Below are 18,144 nucleotides of genomic sequence, written 5' to 3' on the forward strand. Positions count from 1 at the left end.
GGCTTGGATTGATTAGTTTAGGGAGGAAAGGTCTAATTCTATTAACTATAATTTTTATAATAATTTTGTAAATTGTGTTGCAGAGTCCGATTGGCCTATATTGGATGATAGATTCTAGATAACTAGTTTTTGGTATCAGGATAATGTTAGTTTTGTTAATTTCCAGAGAGATAGGAGAATTGCGGAAAGCATGTTGACAAGTGTGGATAACCGCTTGTTTGGTTTCCGATCAAAACTTTTGAAAGAAAATGGGGGGGGGGGGGGTAATCCATCTGGGCCTGGGGCTTTTAGTGGTTTGAATGAGTACACTGCCTTGGTGATTTCTGAATTAGATAATGGACGACTAAGTGTTTATTTGTCATCGTCAGTTAGTGATTTAGAGAAGGTAGGTATGTATTCTTTTGGCACTTTGTTAGTTGAGTGGTAAATAGTTTTATATAGTAATTAAGGTTTGTATCATGTATGACATTGGTATCATAGGTCCAATTTCCTAATGAATCATGTAATCTTAGGATCCTATTACATCTTCTTCTTATTTTTGTGGAGAGGTGAAAGAAGACCTTATTTGCATCATCCTCATTTAGCCATTGGACACGAGATTTTAATTTCCAATATTCTTCCTCACTCTGTAATAGGTTGTTAAAATCAGTGATTAGTTCATTTTCGAGGTTGTAATGAAAAGAATTTTTGGTGTGTGGGTCGATAAGTTGTAACCCTTTTAGACGAGAAATTAAAATCTTCTTCTTGTAAAATATGTTTCCAAAAGTATTGGTATTCTAGTGGCTAGCTAACTTTGTGAAATATTTTAGCTCGGTAGAGTAATCATGTTCATCAAGCCATATGTGGGCAACAATATCTTGGAGTTAAGGATGTTGGGCCACATTATTTCAAATTTAAAATTTGGCCTAGGTTTTGGGTAAGGTTTTGTTAAATTTAAAATTAGTGGGCAATGATCCGAGTATGTGCAGGGTAGGTGTTTAACAATTGAGTCTTGAGATAATTCAAGCCATTTGTTATTAGCGTAGAATTTGTCTAGTCTTTCCATTATAATTGAATTAGGAAAATTTTTGTTATGATTGAACTTAGGTTTATTAGTCCACATAAATCTTGGGCCTGAAAAACCCAGGTCTACCATTTTTATGTTATTTAGGCATTTGTTGAAAGCTGAGGACCTCTTAAAATTTATAGGGGCCCCTCCTAATTTTTCATTAGATGTGGAGACTTCGCTGAAATCACCACATAATAGCCATGCATAAGAATGAGTATAATGAACAGTTTGGAGGTTATTCCATAACCATTGTTTATTTGCAAAGTTATTACTAGCATAAATCAAAGAAAGTAGCCAAGTATGTGATTTGTTTACCTGCACTGATGCATGAATCTCCTGGCTCGTGATTGCTACTGGATCTACAATCAATTCATGGTTGCGCCATAGTAGAACTATTCCCCCTGAGTGACCTTGTGCTGCTACTTGGATGAGATCTATGTAATTAAATTCTGCAAGGAGGTCCGCGTGGTCTTCCATTTTTGTTTTTGTGAGTCATAGTATTGATGCATTGTTCCATGATAGTAAGAAACGCATATTTCGGTGGAATTCCTGATTATGAGCTCCCCAGCAGTTCCAAAAAATGATCTTCATGAGACCTTCATGTTGTGAATTGCTCCCCTCCGGGGCTAGTGATAATTCCTAGTGTATTAACATGTGTGGTGGGTTGTATAGTGCTGCAGGTAGTAAGTTCTATTGCAAGGTTGGAATCATGAGTATCACATATCCCTCCTCCAAGGAGAAGGGGTCTAGGCGTATATTTAATGAGATTTTCTGGAGATTTGGGGGGATGAAGATTAGATATTTTTTTCTATATTTTCTGGCATGGAGATCGTCAGGAAGTCGTTCAATATCATTGACTCCATAAATATCTCCGACAAGCCGTTGTCTTCTTCTGCATGTTGATGATTTCCCTAGGGTGGTGGTGGCGAGTTGATATTCTGGATATTGATCACCTGTTGTTGAGGTGTCCCTGACAGTGGAGGTTGTGGCCTCTCCAATGGATGTTGAGGAGCTAACCATGGCCTCAAGTTGTTTTGCGGGGGTGTATTCCAGAGAAAAGGATGATGGCTCTCTTTAGTTTGCCACTGTTGGTACTGCATGATGATGTGTTGCAACTGCAAGATTGTGATGTCTTGCTGATGAATTAGATTCAAGATTTGATCTTGTTGTACTTGGTTTGGGATTCTCTCTTGGAGTGAGAATACCATTTCTTCTGATGTTTCTAGTAGTAGTGAGACATGGTTTTGGAGTAGTCGGAGATCTATCGGAGTTATTTGATGCATGGGAGGGATTTGTTGTTGTGGGGTAAGTTGGGGTTGCGGCATGGCTGGGTGGTTTAGTTGTAATACGGCCCAGTGATGTGCATGTGGGCGGTGATGAGGGTTGATTATGTGTGGGGTAGAAGATGGTGGTAGTGGTTGATATGGACATTGTTTATGAGGCGTCTGCGCCTGTGATGGAGGTTGTTCCTGTGGTTGTGAGAACGAAACATTGTTGATGTTAGTGGTAGGTGTACTAGGTTCAAGTGTGACTGGAAATATTGTGATGGAAGAGGGGTTATTTGAAGAGGATTGGGGGGCTTGAAGGGAAGTTGTATCAATGTTTGGTTCATGCAGGAGGCTATTGCCATTGGTTATAGTGAATTAATTTTCCTTTGTCAGTGGTGTGGCGTGTTGGGGTGAAGGTGAAGGATTTTTGCAGCTAAAGTACTCATTTTGGATTAATGGTGATGATGGAGGAAAGTGCGTAGGGGATATTGAGATATAATGGTTGGGGTCACTGATTTAGATTTTGTAGTAGGGTCTTGGTTTGTTTGAATTGGAGGTATTGTGATTGAATGATGTTTGTCATAATTTGGGTGTATCTTTGTGTATCATTGATAGTAGGGTAATCTTGGATGGTTGTGTTATAATGGTCGGGTAGCTTAGGTGGTTTCTTGTTGGTATTATATTTTGTAGGTAGCCTTTTGTAGGTGTTATAGGGTTGGCATGCGTGATTTTTGGCATCATGAGGGTGTGTCCGGTGTAATGTTTTGATTTGGAATAATAAATTAGTTGTGAAGTGGAATATTATTGGTTGGATTTACGGTTTTGTATGGTCCAGGTGGGGTGTTAGATTCCTGGGGAGTGGTATTGGGAAATTTAGGGTGGTTTTGATTTTTTGGGGTGGTTTGAGGGGGATTTTCCATTATTTTGTAATTTTTTTGTTTTTTGGATATGAGACAGTTTTCCATCGGCTGGCTTGTTCTTCATCACAGGATGATATGGGAGAGGTGTCCTGAGATTGATTTTATGTAAAAAGAGTTGAAAAAATTGGACAATAGTGGAGATTATGTCCTAAGCATCCGCATTGGGTGCAGATCAGTGATGCATCTTCATAGAAGATTTGTTGAGTGTGTGTGCCAAGGAGGATTTTTGATGGTAGGGTTTTCCCTAATGGAGCTACAATACAAAGCCTAGCATATCTACCTCTGGATGTGTGAACTGTGCATGTGTCAATTTTTATGAGCGTGCCAATAAAATTCTATTTTTTGGAAGGATTTGAATGTCGTAGTACTCAGTAGGTAGTTCTTGTAGTCTAATCCACACTGTGGTGTAATTTGTGTGAGTTAGAGCTGGGCTGAATTTAGGTTCCCATTGCCGGATAGAGAGGTATTGGGACCCTATGAACCAAGGTCCATTTTGAAGGATTTTATTAAAATTTTCAATGTGTTGCAATTTGATGAGGTAGTAGTCATATTGTCACAACCCAATTCCTCCTTCCGTGAACTGTCGTGACGGCACCTAGTCTCTACGACTAGGTAAGCCTAACGCATTGCGGAAATAAAATCAAAAGCATAAATATTATCTATTGGCAATACAACTATCTATTAAGCAACTAAATGCTACTCGGCATGTACAGTTAACACTTTAGAAAAGTACCAAACAACACCCAAAACCCGGAAACTCGCAATTCACAAGCTACTACGATGTTCTAACTGTTCTATACATCATCTCTACAGAAAGAAAGAGAAATGAACATAAGGGGATAGAGGGGGACTCCGAGGATCTGCGCGCGCAGGCAGATATACCTTGAACTCTCCAACAGGCAGCAACGACTGCAACTGGTGATGGGGCTGGTACGATGAACCTGAATCTACACACGAAAAACATGTGCAGGAAAGGGCATGAGTATACCACAACAGTACCCAGTAAGTGCCAAGCCTAACATCGGTCGAGTAGTGGCGAGATCAGGTCAAGGCCCTACTATTTTAAGCATATATATGATAAAGTAAAATAGTAAGGAATATTGTAGTAAGATTAAATACTAACAGTCAACAAATGAAATCACAGAAAAAACACCACAACTCAGTACATAGAGATAGCAACAGGGGATCTCCCGGGATACCGTCCCGTAGTCCCAAACGTAATTGTGCAGGGGGATCTCCCGGAATACCGTTCCGTAGTCCCAAAGTAAATACATCCACTGCAGGGGGATCTCCCAGGATACCGTCCCGTAGTCCCAAATATAAATATGCAGGGGGATCTCCCGGAATACCGTTCCGTAGTCCCAAAGTAAACACACTGATCAATCAATACAAATAACAGTTTAACAAGAAATGCTACAGTTTAAATTCAATTCATATCAAAGAAGACAGGCAATCCTTACTCTAAACATGCTGCACAGAGTCCATATAAGAGGTAAGGCAGTTAAGACAGTTAAGGCACGTAAGCATGCTTCCCTAAGCTAAACAGGATGGCTACATATACTAGTATTGCTCAATTAAAGGAAAACATAGATATTTACTTAATGAAAGTAGGGTTCTTTTTCAGCAATTAGCACGTGTACGCACTCGTCACCTCACGTACACGGCATTCACATAACAACAATACCAAATCCTAAGGGGAGTTCCCCCACACAAGGTTAGGCAAGCGACTTACCTCGAACCCAGCTCAAAATAAATCCGAAATCATGCTCTTGCCATGAGTATCCAACTCCGAGTGGCCCAAATCTAATCAAATCAATTACATAACGTAAATAAAGCTACAAGCAACTAATTTAACTAACGGAATCAAAGATAGGGTAAGAAAATAGAAAAACGCCCAAAAAACCTCCCCGGGTCCACGTCTCAAAATCTGGTAAAAGTCGCAAATTATGAACACCCATTCACTCACGAGTTCACTCGTACAAAAATCATCCAAAACCGACGTCAAATTCCCATTTAAAACTCAGATTTTCAATTTTTGAACTTTTCCCCCCATTTCTAAACTTCCACCCTCAAAATTCTTAATTAGATGAGGAAAACAACAATGGATTATTGTAATATGATCAAAACAGAGTTAGAATTCGTTACCCAATAGTTCTCCTTCAAAATCCCTCAAGAAATCGCCTCCCACCGAGCTCCAAATCAAATTTTGTGTTGTGAAATTTTAAACACTCGAAATCCTCTTTTCTGCCCAGCGATTGTTGTATCTACGCTTATGGGGCCGCATCTGCGGTCCCACACTTGCGGAAAAATCATCGCAATTGCGAAGGTCACTTATCCGGGCTGGGGCCGCATCTGCGGTCACTAGGCCGCATATGCGATTACGCTTCTGCGCTCCACTAGACGCACCTGCGGTTTTAGCTACAAAAGCCCATCTCCGCTTCTGCGACTCCAAGCCTGCGGTCCAATATCCATAGGTGCGAAAACAACAGGTGCAACAAAACTTCTGCCAAATGCCTAAGCCCCAAATCCATCCGTTAAGCATCCAAAACTCACCTGAGGCTCCCGAGACCTCAACTAAGCATACCAACCAATCCTAAAATATCATACGAACTTAGTCGAGCCCTCAAATCACATCAAATAACGCTAAAACCACGAATCACCCTCCAATCCAAACTTAATGAACTTGCAATCTCAAAATTCTACAACCGATGCCGAAACCAACCAAAACACGTCCGATTGACCCTAAATTTTGCACACAAGTCATATTCAACACTACAGACCTACTCCAACTTTCGGAATCGGATTTTGACCTCAATATCAAAATTTCCACTATCGGCCCGAAACTCCAAAAATTCAACTTTCGCCATTTCAAGCCTAAATAAGCTACAGACCTCAAAAACACAACCCGAACACGCCCCTAAGCTTAAAATCACCCAACAGAGCTAACAGAATCGACAGAATTCCATTCCAGAGCCGTCTTCACACTGTTTCGATTACGGTCCAAATTCTAAGACTTAAACTCTCATTTGGGGACTAAGTGTCCCAAAACACTCCGAAACTCAACATGAACCATCCCGGCAAATAACAATAGCAGAAAAAGATACGGGGAAAGCAGTTAACAGGGGATCAGGGCATTAATTCTCAAAACGACCAGCCGGGTCGTTACATCCTCCCCATTTTGAAACATTCGTTCGTACTCGAACGAGCATAGAGACATACCTGAAGTGGTGAAATGATGAGGATAACGGCTGCGCATATCCTGCTCGGTCCCCCAAGTCGCCTCCTCGACCGGCTGACCCCGCCACTGAACCTTTACTGATGCTATGCTCTTTGACCTCACCTTTCGAACCTGCCTTTCCAATATAGCCACCGGCTCCTCAAAATAAGATAGATCCTTGTCCAACTGGACTGGACTAAAATCCAACACGTGAGACGGATCGCCGTGATATTTTTGGATCATCGAAACAAGAAATACCGGATGAACTGCTGCCAAGATGGGAGGTAAGGCAAGCTCATAAGCAACCTCCCCAACACGCCACAACACCTCAAAGGGGCCAATAAACCTTGGGCTCAACTTGCCTCTCTTTCCAAATCTCATAACGCCCTTCATAGGCGAAACCCAAAGCAAGACCCGCTCTCCCACAATAAATGAAACGTCGCAAACCTTCCAGTCCGCATAACTCTTCTGTCTGGACTGGGCTGTGCGAAGTCTATCCTGAATCACCATAACCTTCTCCAAAGGATCCTGAACCAAATATGTGCCCAATAGTCTAGCCTCGCCCGGCTCAAACCAACCCACCAAGGATCTACAGCGCCTGCCATATAGGGCCTTATAGATGCTATCTGCATGCTGGACTGATAACTATTGTTGTAGGCAAACTCCGCAAGTGGAAAGAACTGATCCCAAGAACCTCCAAACTCCATCACACACGCACAGAGCATATTCTCAATAATCTGAATAGTGCGCTCGGACTGTCCGTCTGTCTGGGGATGAAATGTTGTGCTCAACTCCACCCGAGAACCCAAATCATGTTGTACGACTCTCCAAAACCGTGATGTAAACTGAGTGCCTCTATCTGAAATGATAGAAACTGGAATACCATGCAGGCGAACAATCTCTCGGATATAAATCTCAGCCAACCGCTCTGAAGAATAGGTAGTACTCACAGGAATGAAGTGTGCGGACTTGGTCAGCCGATCCAAGTCACCCAAATAGCATCGAACTTCCTCAAAGTCTGTAGGAGTCCAACTAAGAAATCCATGGTGATCCGCTCCCACTTCCACTCTGGAATCTCTATCTGCTGAAGCAAGCCACCCGGTCTCTGATGCTCATATTTCACTTGCTGGTAATTAAGGCACCGAGCTACAAACCCAACTATATCTTTCTTCATCCTCCTCCACCAATAGTGTTGCCTCAAATCCTGGTACATCTTTGCAGCACCCGAATGGATGGAATACCGCGAACTGTACGCCTCCTCTAGAATCAACTCCCAAAGCGCATCAACATTGGGCACACATATCCGACCCTGCACCTCAATACCCCGTCATTACCAATGGTCACATCTCTAGCATCATCATGCAGAACTTTGTCCTTGAGGACAAGCAAATGAGGGTCATCATACTAGCACTCTCTGATACGATCAAACAAGGAAGACCGAGAAACCACAAAAGCTAGGACCCGACTGGGCTTCGAAATATCTAATCTCAAAAACTGGCTGGCTAATGCCTGAACATCCATCGCCATGGGTCTCTTCGCTGCTGGTAGATAAGCCAAACTCCCCAAACTCTCCGCCCGGCCACTCAAAGCATCGGCCACCACATTGGCCTTTCCCGGGTGGTACAAAATAGTGATATCATAATCCTTAAGCAGCTCTAACCACCTCCTCTATCGCAAATTAAGATCCTTCTACTTGAACAGATGCTGCAAACTCTGGTGATCAGTATAGATCTCACAAGGAACACCGTACAAATAATGATGCCAAATCTTCAAGGCATGGACAATAGCTGCTAACTTGAGACCATGGACAGGATAATTCTTCTCATGCACCTTCAGCTATCTGGATGCATATAACTTCGCTTATAATTTCTTTTCTCTCAAGATCTAAAGCATTGTCCTCAGGTGCTGCTCATGATCTTCCCGACTCCTAAAGTACACTAGAATGTCATCAATAAAGACAATGACGAACGAGTCAAGATATGGCCGGAATACACTATGCATCAAATAAATAAATGATGCTGGGGCATTGGTCAGCCCAAATGACATAACAAGGAACTCGTAATGGCCATACCGAGTCTTGAAAGCAGTCCTCGGGATATCTGGCTCCCGAATCTTCAACTGATGATAACCCGAACGTAAATCAATCTTAGAAAACGCCCGAGTACCCTACAACTAATCAAATAGGTCATCAATACGAGGCAAAGGATACCGGTTCTTCACTGTAACTTTGTTCACTGGCGATAATCAATGCACATACGCATATAACCATCCTTTTTCTTCACAAACAAGACAGGAGCACCTCAAGGTGACACACTGGGCCGAATAAAGCCCTTATTTAGCAATTCCTATAACTGCTCCTTTAACTACTTCAACTCAGGAGGAGCTATACAATAAGGAGCAACAGAGATGGGCTGAGTGCCTGACAACAAATCAATGCCAAAATAAATATCTCTGTCGGGCGACATGCCTTGAAGATCAGGTGGAAACACATCAGGGAAATTTCGCACTACTGGGAGTGAATCAACTGTAGGGGTATCAATACTGACATCTCTCACATAAGCTAGATACGCGTCACACCCCTTCTCAACCATTCGGCGAGCTTTAAGAAATGAGATAACTCTACTGAGAGGGTAATCTAAAGTACCCCTCCACTCTACTTGCGATAAACTTGGCATAGCCAGCATTACGATCTTGGTGTAACAATCAAGAATAGCATAATGGGGCGACAACCAGTCGATGCCCAAGATAACATCAAAATTTACCATTCTGAGCAATAATAAATCGGCTTTGGTCTCAAAACCACTAAGAGCAACCAAACATGACCGAGAAACGCGGTCCACAACAAGAGAATCTCCCACAAAAGTAGAAGCATAAATAGGGGAACTCAAAGAATCCTAAGATACGTCCAAATGCGGGGCAAAATAAGAGGACACGTAGGAATAAGTGGAGCCTGGATCGTATAGAACCGATGCATCTCTATGACAGACCGAAACAATACCTGTAATGACAGAATCGGAGACAACAACCTCAGTACGGGCTAGGAAGGGCATAGTATCTAGCCTGGCCTCCCCCTCTAGGGTGACCTCTACCTCCCCGACCTCTACCTCTAGTTGGCTAAGCAGGTGGGATAGCAATTGGTGCTGTGATCATAGCCTGGGGACCCTATGGAGCACGCTGTGGCTGAGAAGTCTGTGGAGGTGCATCCCTCCTAAGTCTAGGGCAATCCCTCACCATAAGGCGTACGTCACCATACATAAAACAAGCTCGGGGAGGGCGTGGCGGTTGTGATTGGCTCGGGCCAGGTCTGCTGGACTGACCACTGAAAGCACCCCGTGCAGGAGGCGCTCTAGATACTGGAGGTGCATAATAAGGCTCCTGAGGTCTAGGAGGAGCTGGAATACCACTGGCTGCTGGAAGAGCTGGATGAATGGGGCGACTCGCGTAACCCCTACTGTCGTGCCCCCTTTTTTCCTCCTCTCGGAGAACGTTCGGGTTTCGATATTTCATAGGGGAATGACTCTTTTCCTTTTGGGAATTGGATATTTGAAGAGTCGCCACCTAACGGATTAAGGTGCGTTAGGGCACCTAGAGTAATTAACTCATGAAACTAGTTTGCATTACCAGAGATTAGGGTAAGGGCTCGAAATAACCTTGAGGGGAAGGTGTTAGGCACCCCTCGCGGTCCACAACGGTGGGTCCCGAAACTTATATGAATCAGTCATTTGAACAAGTAAACAATTTCACCACGTATTTGCAAATAAGAGGCATATTATCATATTCTAAACACAGGCACGATTCAGGCAAGAGATAAATTTGCACATGTATATGTAAAGAGAAGAAAGTTTATACAATTAAAACACATATGGAATTAGGAAAAGGAGGTACTAGGTTGGTTAGCCTACAGGATCATACCCACACAATGCTCGGTAATCACTCCTCAAAGAGGGGCTACACGTGGCATTAGCGCGTAGTCATCATATCCTTACTACCCAATTCCCTCCCCTTGGTCATAGCCTAAAGCGTTCTAGCAACCCTGAAAGATATCCTAGGCGTACATTACCCGTCCCTTCCTTATGGCCCTGGAGGTATTTAGGACCTCTAATTTAGGTAGTTCTATACCATCCTAAGGTACTTAAAGGAGAAAAATCTAGGCGTCAAGCAAAAACAATTAAGACTGCATTAAATAGGGAACAATTAAAGGCTCACATTTTACCTCCACAAATAGAACAAGTAAATGCACGTCTCAAACACAGTTTTAAAGAAGCCCTAGAACAGGATATCTAGATGAGCAGAGAATGTGCAGTATCGAATTAGGACCAGAGTGTGAAAGAACTGAATCCATTTGCCTACTGGTTTTTTAGACTTGCTGAGTGTGAGCAATCTCCAATAACAAGGAGCAATTTTATAGTTGCAGAATTTTAGTCGCCCTACAGGCTTGCCTAGGCGTATAATAGTGATGTCCTATGAGCATTGTATCTAATCATTGATGCAGTAAAATAGTAAACAGTTTTAAACGAGCGATTTGAATCCTATAGGCATGCTTTCTACTGCTATTAATTGAGAAACGAGTAGGTTAGTTAATCTGATTCAGAACTTACAGGCGTGAGTTAAAGTCGAACTGATTTTAGATCCTATAGGCATGGTTTCTATTAAAGCATAAGACGAAACGAGCAGAATTCATTTGACGAAAGCGAAATCCTTGTAGGCATGATTTCTATTAAGGCTGATTTTAAACCCTATAGGCATGATTTCTATTAAAGATGATTTAGATCCTATAGGCATGGCTTCTAATTATGTAAAAGTAAAGCAAGAAAAATTTATTTGAACCAAAGCGGATCCTATAGGCATATTATCTAACAAATACATCAAAATAAACCCTATAGGCATGGTATCTACCCAACTTTACCCACAGTATATAACTACCCTCCTTTTTTACTAGTCATCCCACTATTTTTTTACAATTAATTATTACAGACAAGGAATTGAATGAATTACATAAATAGAACAGAAATTAAACTATAGGGAGCCTGAAGTAGGCCCAAAGTGGTTTCCAAGCCTCCACTAGTCTCAAATGCCCAAAGTTCCATAGCTAATTTCATGTCTAGGTGTGTTAGAGTTCCCTAAGGAACTCAAGGATCCCGGGCAGTGCTTGCACCTAAACCTTTCCAAATGAAGTGATTTATGTGCAGTGTGGAAGGGCCAGCCCTGATATGCCAGAGTTCAGAGAGATCTCAAGGGTCTCAAGGCAGTACACATACTAGAGGGGCAGGACTTAGTAATCTAAGAGTAGTGTGAGAGTGCATAATAATTTGAAAGAGTTTAGTAAACAGTACAAGGAAGGTCTTAGGAATGAAAGAGTTTTCTGAAAACCTGTACTGGTTTGAGTAAAACAGTAGTTGGAAAAAAAACAAAAAAAAAAGAATATTTTGAAATCAGCATGCCAGTCTCAGAACAGCCTCAGAAAATACTTTGGCAAATAGACTTCACACAAGGAGAAAGGGGTAAGGGACACATAGAATACACCTTATTGACAGTAGACAAATACACAAATTCTTCAAGAAGTCATGGAATTGACAAGTTAGTTACAAAGACATGCTGAGAATACATAGGTCTTTAACCATGACCAATACACATGGGTGAGACAGTAATCAAACAATGCAGCTTGAACATACTAGTAAACAAACAGGATTCATGCAGTTATCTAAAGCAGGATTGGGGCATGCTAAACAGCATACTAATTACACCTTTTAACAGAACAAACCTAAGCATGCTGAGTGATACAGTAATTAGGCAATGTAATCTAAGCATGCTGGTTACACATTGAGCAACATGATAGTAAAATAATACACAGGATTGGAAGCCACAACTAATGAACTGAAACAACAAAGAAACACATAGTTTTGGGATTTGAATTGAATCAAGACATACCAGTTAAGGAGAGAATACAAGGTATAAAGCAGAGATGGTGCAAATAGCCAGGCTTGGCTTACAGCCGGCTGGGTTAGTGAGAATTACAAGTAACAGAAGAGAATAGAGAGCTTTTACAGTGTGAGAGTGTGGAGGAACTAGTGTTTGTGTCCAGAAGTGAGAATAGGTAAAGGCATATATAGTAGTCAAGAGTTAAACAAAATAAGGTAAGGAATCAATCATGTAGCAATTAAGGAAATTTACAGAATCAATCACACACATAAAATCAGTATGTCTTCCCCTTAATCAAGGGATAATCAATGAACGGTAAAAGCAGGACAGGTATTTAAGGAAGGGAATCAAGTAAGACTTGGGTATAGAGTAGGTAATTAGGGGTGAATGAACAGGAGTTCAGTTAAGGAAACAATTGGCAAGAATCAACAAATAACAAATAAGGCAAGAGAAAACTAATTAAGGCAAGAAGTTCAATTAAACCGAGTAGAGCAGTAAGAATCAAAGGTTTTGTTAAGGAAAAGAGTTCAAATCAAACCAAAATAAGAACTTCAGAATAATCAAGGGTTTAATTAAAAGAGAAAATCACGTAAAGGGCCAACAAATATCATAGACAATTCAAATAGGCAAGAAAGGAATAGTCCAGATTCAACACATAGGTTTTAACGAAGCAAATCGGTAAATCAAAAATTCCAAACAACCCTGATTTAAGGAGAAAAATACAGTCTTACCATGAATAGTCAGAATGAACATAGGCATATAGAATCAGTAGAAAAGTTGAACCAAGAAACTTAGTAGAGGCATATTAGATAAGAAAATCACGAGACATCTAAATAGCTAAAGAAAAATCACAAGAACCAAGGCAAGAACAAAGTCAGTACACAAGTACTCAGAAACCAAACAAAGAATGTCAAAAAATTAGGGCTTTTAGTATAAACAAGTTAAGGTTAGAGCAACCCTAACAAAATCGGTTAAAACATATAGGAAACAGAAGATTAAACACTCAAAATTATCAAATGTTTTGGAAAAGAAATTTCCGGAAACCCTAGTTTAGAGAAAAATAAAAAATCATTCGAAAATCAGACGATTCTTGTAAAAAATCAAAAGGTTCTTGTAAAACTCATATGAAATAGGTCGAAACCATCTCAGATCTGTACAGATCCAAGAAGTTCAGAAGGAAGAAATTAGAGTTTCGAGAATAGCAACACAGAGGTGAAGAAGCAAGCTTAGAAACCCATTGATATAGGAAGATCTTACTCGGAATCAAACCGCAACAGCCTGAAACAGGCGAGAAAGGGCCATAGATGCAAGAAAACTAGCCCTGGTCCCTTGAGGACCCTGAAGATGGTGATTCCAGCGTACGAGAGGCCATTAGAGGCCTAGTGGTGGTGGCGAAACACCATGAAAGGCAGCAGATGACCGGCGATGTGGGTGAATTAGGGTTAGGGCTTGAGAGCTTTTGAGAGAAGAGAGGATCAGATGACGGCGGGGGAGGTGAGGGAAATGAGAGGGTTTTGGGGGTCATTAGGTTTAATTTAGGTAAGGGCTAATCAGGACCATTGATCAAAATGATCAACGTCCAGGATTTGGCTGGAGATTGGGTTGGGGCAGGTGGGGTATTGGGCCTGGCCTGGTTTATAAGGAGTTTGGGCTAGTTAATAGGTTAGGTTTTAAAATTGGGCTGGGTATTAGGATCAGAATTGAATAAAAATGGGGGCAGATTTTAAATAGCCAATTTTGATAACTAAATAATTTATAAAAAAAAATAAATGTGTACCATAAAATATCTTTGTGCACTAAAAAGATTTAAAATAGTTATTTAACACTTTTAAAAATATAAAAGATCATGTTATGCATAAATAATGTAATTATACATTAGCAAGGGCTATTATTGCAAAGATGTGCAATTTAGCTTGAAAAATATAAATGTAATTACAAAAATGCACTAAAAATATTAAACACTATGTTGGAATAAATAATGAATATAGATGGCTATATCATCATAAAAGTAGTAGGAAGGATAATTATTGGATATTTATATAATAATAGGAGAAGAAATAAATTGATTTGGAGCTTTTAAATTATAGAAAAATTATAAAAATACTTATGCATGCTCATACCTGCATATGTACTATTTTAAAAGTGTATATATATATATATATATATTAAAAATATGTCAGGGAAAATTGGGTATCAACAGCTACCCCTCTTTACCCGGGAAGGATGAAAGAGTTTTCGGGTAAAGAAATGATGGCCAATTTTGACCGAATGGGATGTTTTGAAAGATAGAGGTCGGACTCCTATCATGAGTTGCCTACATATCCTTGGTTTTATAGGAATCAGGCCATGTGTAGTTTTGGATTCATTGGCGGAATATACCGATGAAATCATTGCAAGAACGGACACGAGGTGCAAGAACGATTATGGGGAACGGTTAAGTTGAGATAGTTGAAGGAACTGGAGCGAGGACGCTCCTGCTAGGATAGCGGTTGCTTGTTGAAAGCCTGCAGATAAAGAGATGCTACGAACCCGTATATGTGCGAAAATTTAACATGATGCAGATTCCCTTTGGACCATGAAAGTTGTCTTTGGACGGTAAAGGATGACGTCCTCAGACCATGATGTCCTGGGCCATGAATTGTTTAGTGCGGGATTCGTAGGCCATGAAATGATGTTCTCGGGCCATGAAGATGGTGCCTCCGAACCATGACGCCTTTGAATAATGATATGCAAATTTGAGAGATCCTCAGGCCATGGCATGGTGTCTTCCGGCTATGAGGATGATGCCTTTAGACTATGGCGCCTTTGGATAGATTGGCGATATTCCAGCCCATGAGGTGCAATAATATGATGTTAACAAGACAAGGCTTAGTCTTGTGAAATAAAGGGCAGAGCTTAGCCCAATTGAAAAGCAAATAGATTGTGCCAGAATAAAGCAATATTTATGCAAGGAGGGATAGTGCTTAGTCCCATGCAAATGTGGAGGCAGGGATTGGCCTCATGCCGGATGAAGGCAGGGATTAGCCTCATGTAAATATGGAGGCAGGGATTAGTCTCATGCAGGATGGAGGCAGGGATTAGCCTAATGCAAATATGAAGGCAGGGATTAGCCTCGTGCAAGATATGGAGGCAAGGATTAGCCTCATGCAAGTAGGGAGGCAAGGATTAGCCTCATGCAAGATATGGAGGCAGGGATTAGCCTCATGCAAGTATGGAGGCAAGGATTAGCCTTATGCAAGATATGGAGGCAAGGATTAGCCTCATGCAAGTAGGGAGGCAAGGATTAGCCTCATGCAAGATATGGAGGCAAGGATTAGCCTCATGCAGGATGAAGGCAGTGCTTAGCCTTATGCAAATATGGAGGCAGGGATTAGCCTCATGCAAGTCGGGAGGGAAGGATTATCCTCATGCAGGTAGGGAGGCAAGGATTAGCCTTATGAAAGATATGGAGGCAAGGATTAGCCTAATGCAGGATGAAGGAAGTTCTTAGCCTTATGCAAATATGGAGGCATGGATTAGCCTCAAGCAAGTAGGGAGGCAGGGATTAGCCTCATGCAAGTAGGGAGGCAAGGATTAACTTCATGCAGGTAGGGAGGCAAGGATTAGCCTTATGCAAGATATGGAGGCAAGGATTAGCCTCATGCAGGATGAAGGAAATGCTTAGCCTTATGCAAATATGGAGGCAGGGATTAGCCTCAAGCAAGTAGGGAGGCAAGTATTAGCCTCATGCAGGTAGGGAGGCAAGAATTAGCCTCATGCAAGATATGGAGGAAACGATTAGCCTCATGCAGGATTAAGGCAGTGCTTAGCCTTATGCAAAAATGGAGGTAGGGATTAGCCTCATGCAAGTAGGGAGGCAAGGATTAGCCTCATGCTGGTAGGGAGGCAAGGATTAGCCTCATGCAAGATATGGAGGCAAGGATTAGCCTCATGTTGGATGAAGGCAGTGCTTAGCCTCATACAAGTAGAGAGGCAAGGATTAGCCTCATGCAGGTAGGGAGGCAGGGATTAGCCTCATGCAAGTATGCGGGACAGGGCTTAGTCCCATGCAAAGAGCGAGTAGCATGTCTTAGCTGGAGATATATTCGGTGTCTGATGGCCTGATTGATAGTGATCTTGTTACGTGTATATATTTGCGGACGCTATTGCTACGTCAGATGTACCTGCGTTCAAAGAAAAATTGTAAGTTTTGTGGGGGATGTTGGTTCGTGCTTTTATCCGCTGGCCTTTCTTTGCTTCGTTCTGGAGGCCTTTCAAGTTTCCCTGGGTAACACCTGACTATTATGGAAATAGAGTTTTCGAAAATATGCAATTATTGATAAAAAACATAAAGTTATTTAGAAACGTGTTGAAGTATTTTTTAGATGAACTAGTGACTGTGACATATTTCAGGGACACTGCAGCTTCCTTATGTTAGAATTTTGAGGGTCCTCCTCAAAATTCTGCCCCTGTTTGGTAGATGATCCTTCGGCCACTTGCGAGTAACGACTCTTGTTGAAACTTCTTTGGAATTTTGAGAATCCTTCTCAAAATTCTGCCCTAGTTTCTTAATCGATTTCTGATCGTCTGGCATATGTTAGCGTTGGCTGGACTTGTTCCGGAATTTTGAGGGTCCTCCTCAAAATTCTGCCCCAGTTTCTGATCTTGGGGGGAAATGGAAATTTTATTATGATATGACCGAACCCATAAGGCTGCCTACGTATCCCCTCTTAAACGGGAATCAGGTTAAGCATAGTTCATTACATCAGATGAGTAAATGTAAATAGTCTAAACATAATATCTTTTGACTGCATCTGAATTGATTGGTTTTGGCCAAATTTATCCGTCCATTTTTCTTCAAGTATGAGTGCTCCTCCTGTCAGTACTCTGTGAACCATGTACGGACCTTGCCAGTTGGGAGAGAATTTCCCTTTGGCTTCATCTTGATGTAGGAAGATCTTCTTCAGCACCAGCTGTCCTGGTGTAAATTGCCTTGGTTTGACCCTTTTGTTGAAAGCTCTGGACATTCTATTCTGATAAAGTTGGCCATGAGATACTGCGTTCATCCTTTTTCCATCTATAAGGGACAATTGCTCGTAGCGACTCCTAATCCATTCTGCATCACTGAGTTCAGCTTCCTGTATGATTCTTAAAGAAGGAATCTCTACCTCGGCTAGGATGATAGCTTCGGTACCGTAGACCAGCATGTAGGGAGTTGCCCCAGTTGATGTGCGAACTATGGTGCGGTATCCCAACAAAGAGAATGGTAGCTTCTCGTGCCATTGTTTGTGGTTTTCTACCATCTTCCTTAGTATCTTCTTGATGTTTTTGTTGGCGGCCTCTACGACTCCATTCATCTGAGGTCTATAGGTTGTGGAATTCTTGTGCTTGATTTTGAAAGTTTCACACATGGCTTTCATCAGATCACTATTGAGGTTGGCGGCATTATCAGTAACAATAGACTCGGGAACTCTGAATCGGCAAACAATACGATCTTTGACAAAATCTGCGATGACTTTCTTGGTTACAGCTTTGTAAGATGCAGCCTCTACCCATTTTGTGAAGTAATCAATGGCTGCCAGAATAAACCTATGTCCGTTTGAAGTAGTGGGCTCGATCGACCGATGGCATCCATTCCCCAGGCGGCGAATGGCCAAGGTGAGCTTGTTGCATTGAGCTCATTCGGCGGCACTTTTATCATATCGGCATGCACTTGACATTGGTAGCATTTGCGGACATACTGGACACAGTCTGTTTCCATGGTCATCCAAAAGTAACCGGCCCTGAGTATCT

Source organism: Nicotiana attenuata, chromosome 6 (genome assembly GCF_001879085.1).
Source record: "Nicotiana attenuata strain UT chromosome 6, NIATTr2, whole genome shotgun sequence".
In the NCBI taxonomy this organism is placed as follows: Eukaryota; Viridiplantae; Streptophyta; class Magnoliopsida; order Solanales; family Solanaceae; genus Nicotiana; species Nicotiana attenuata.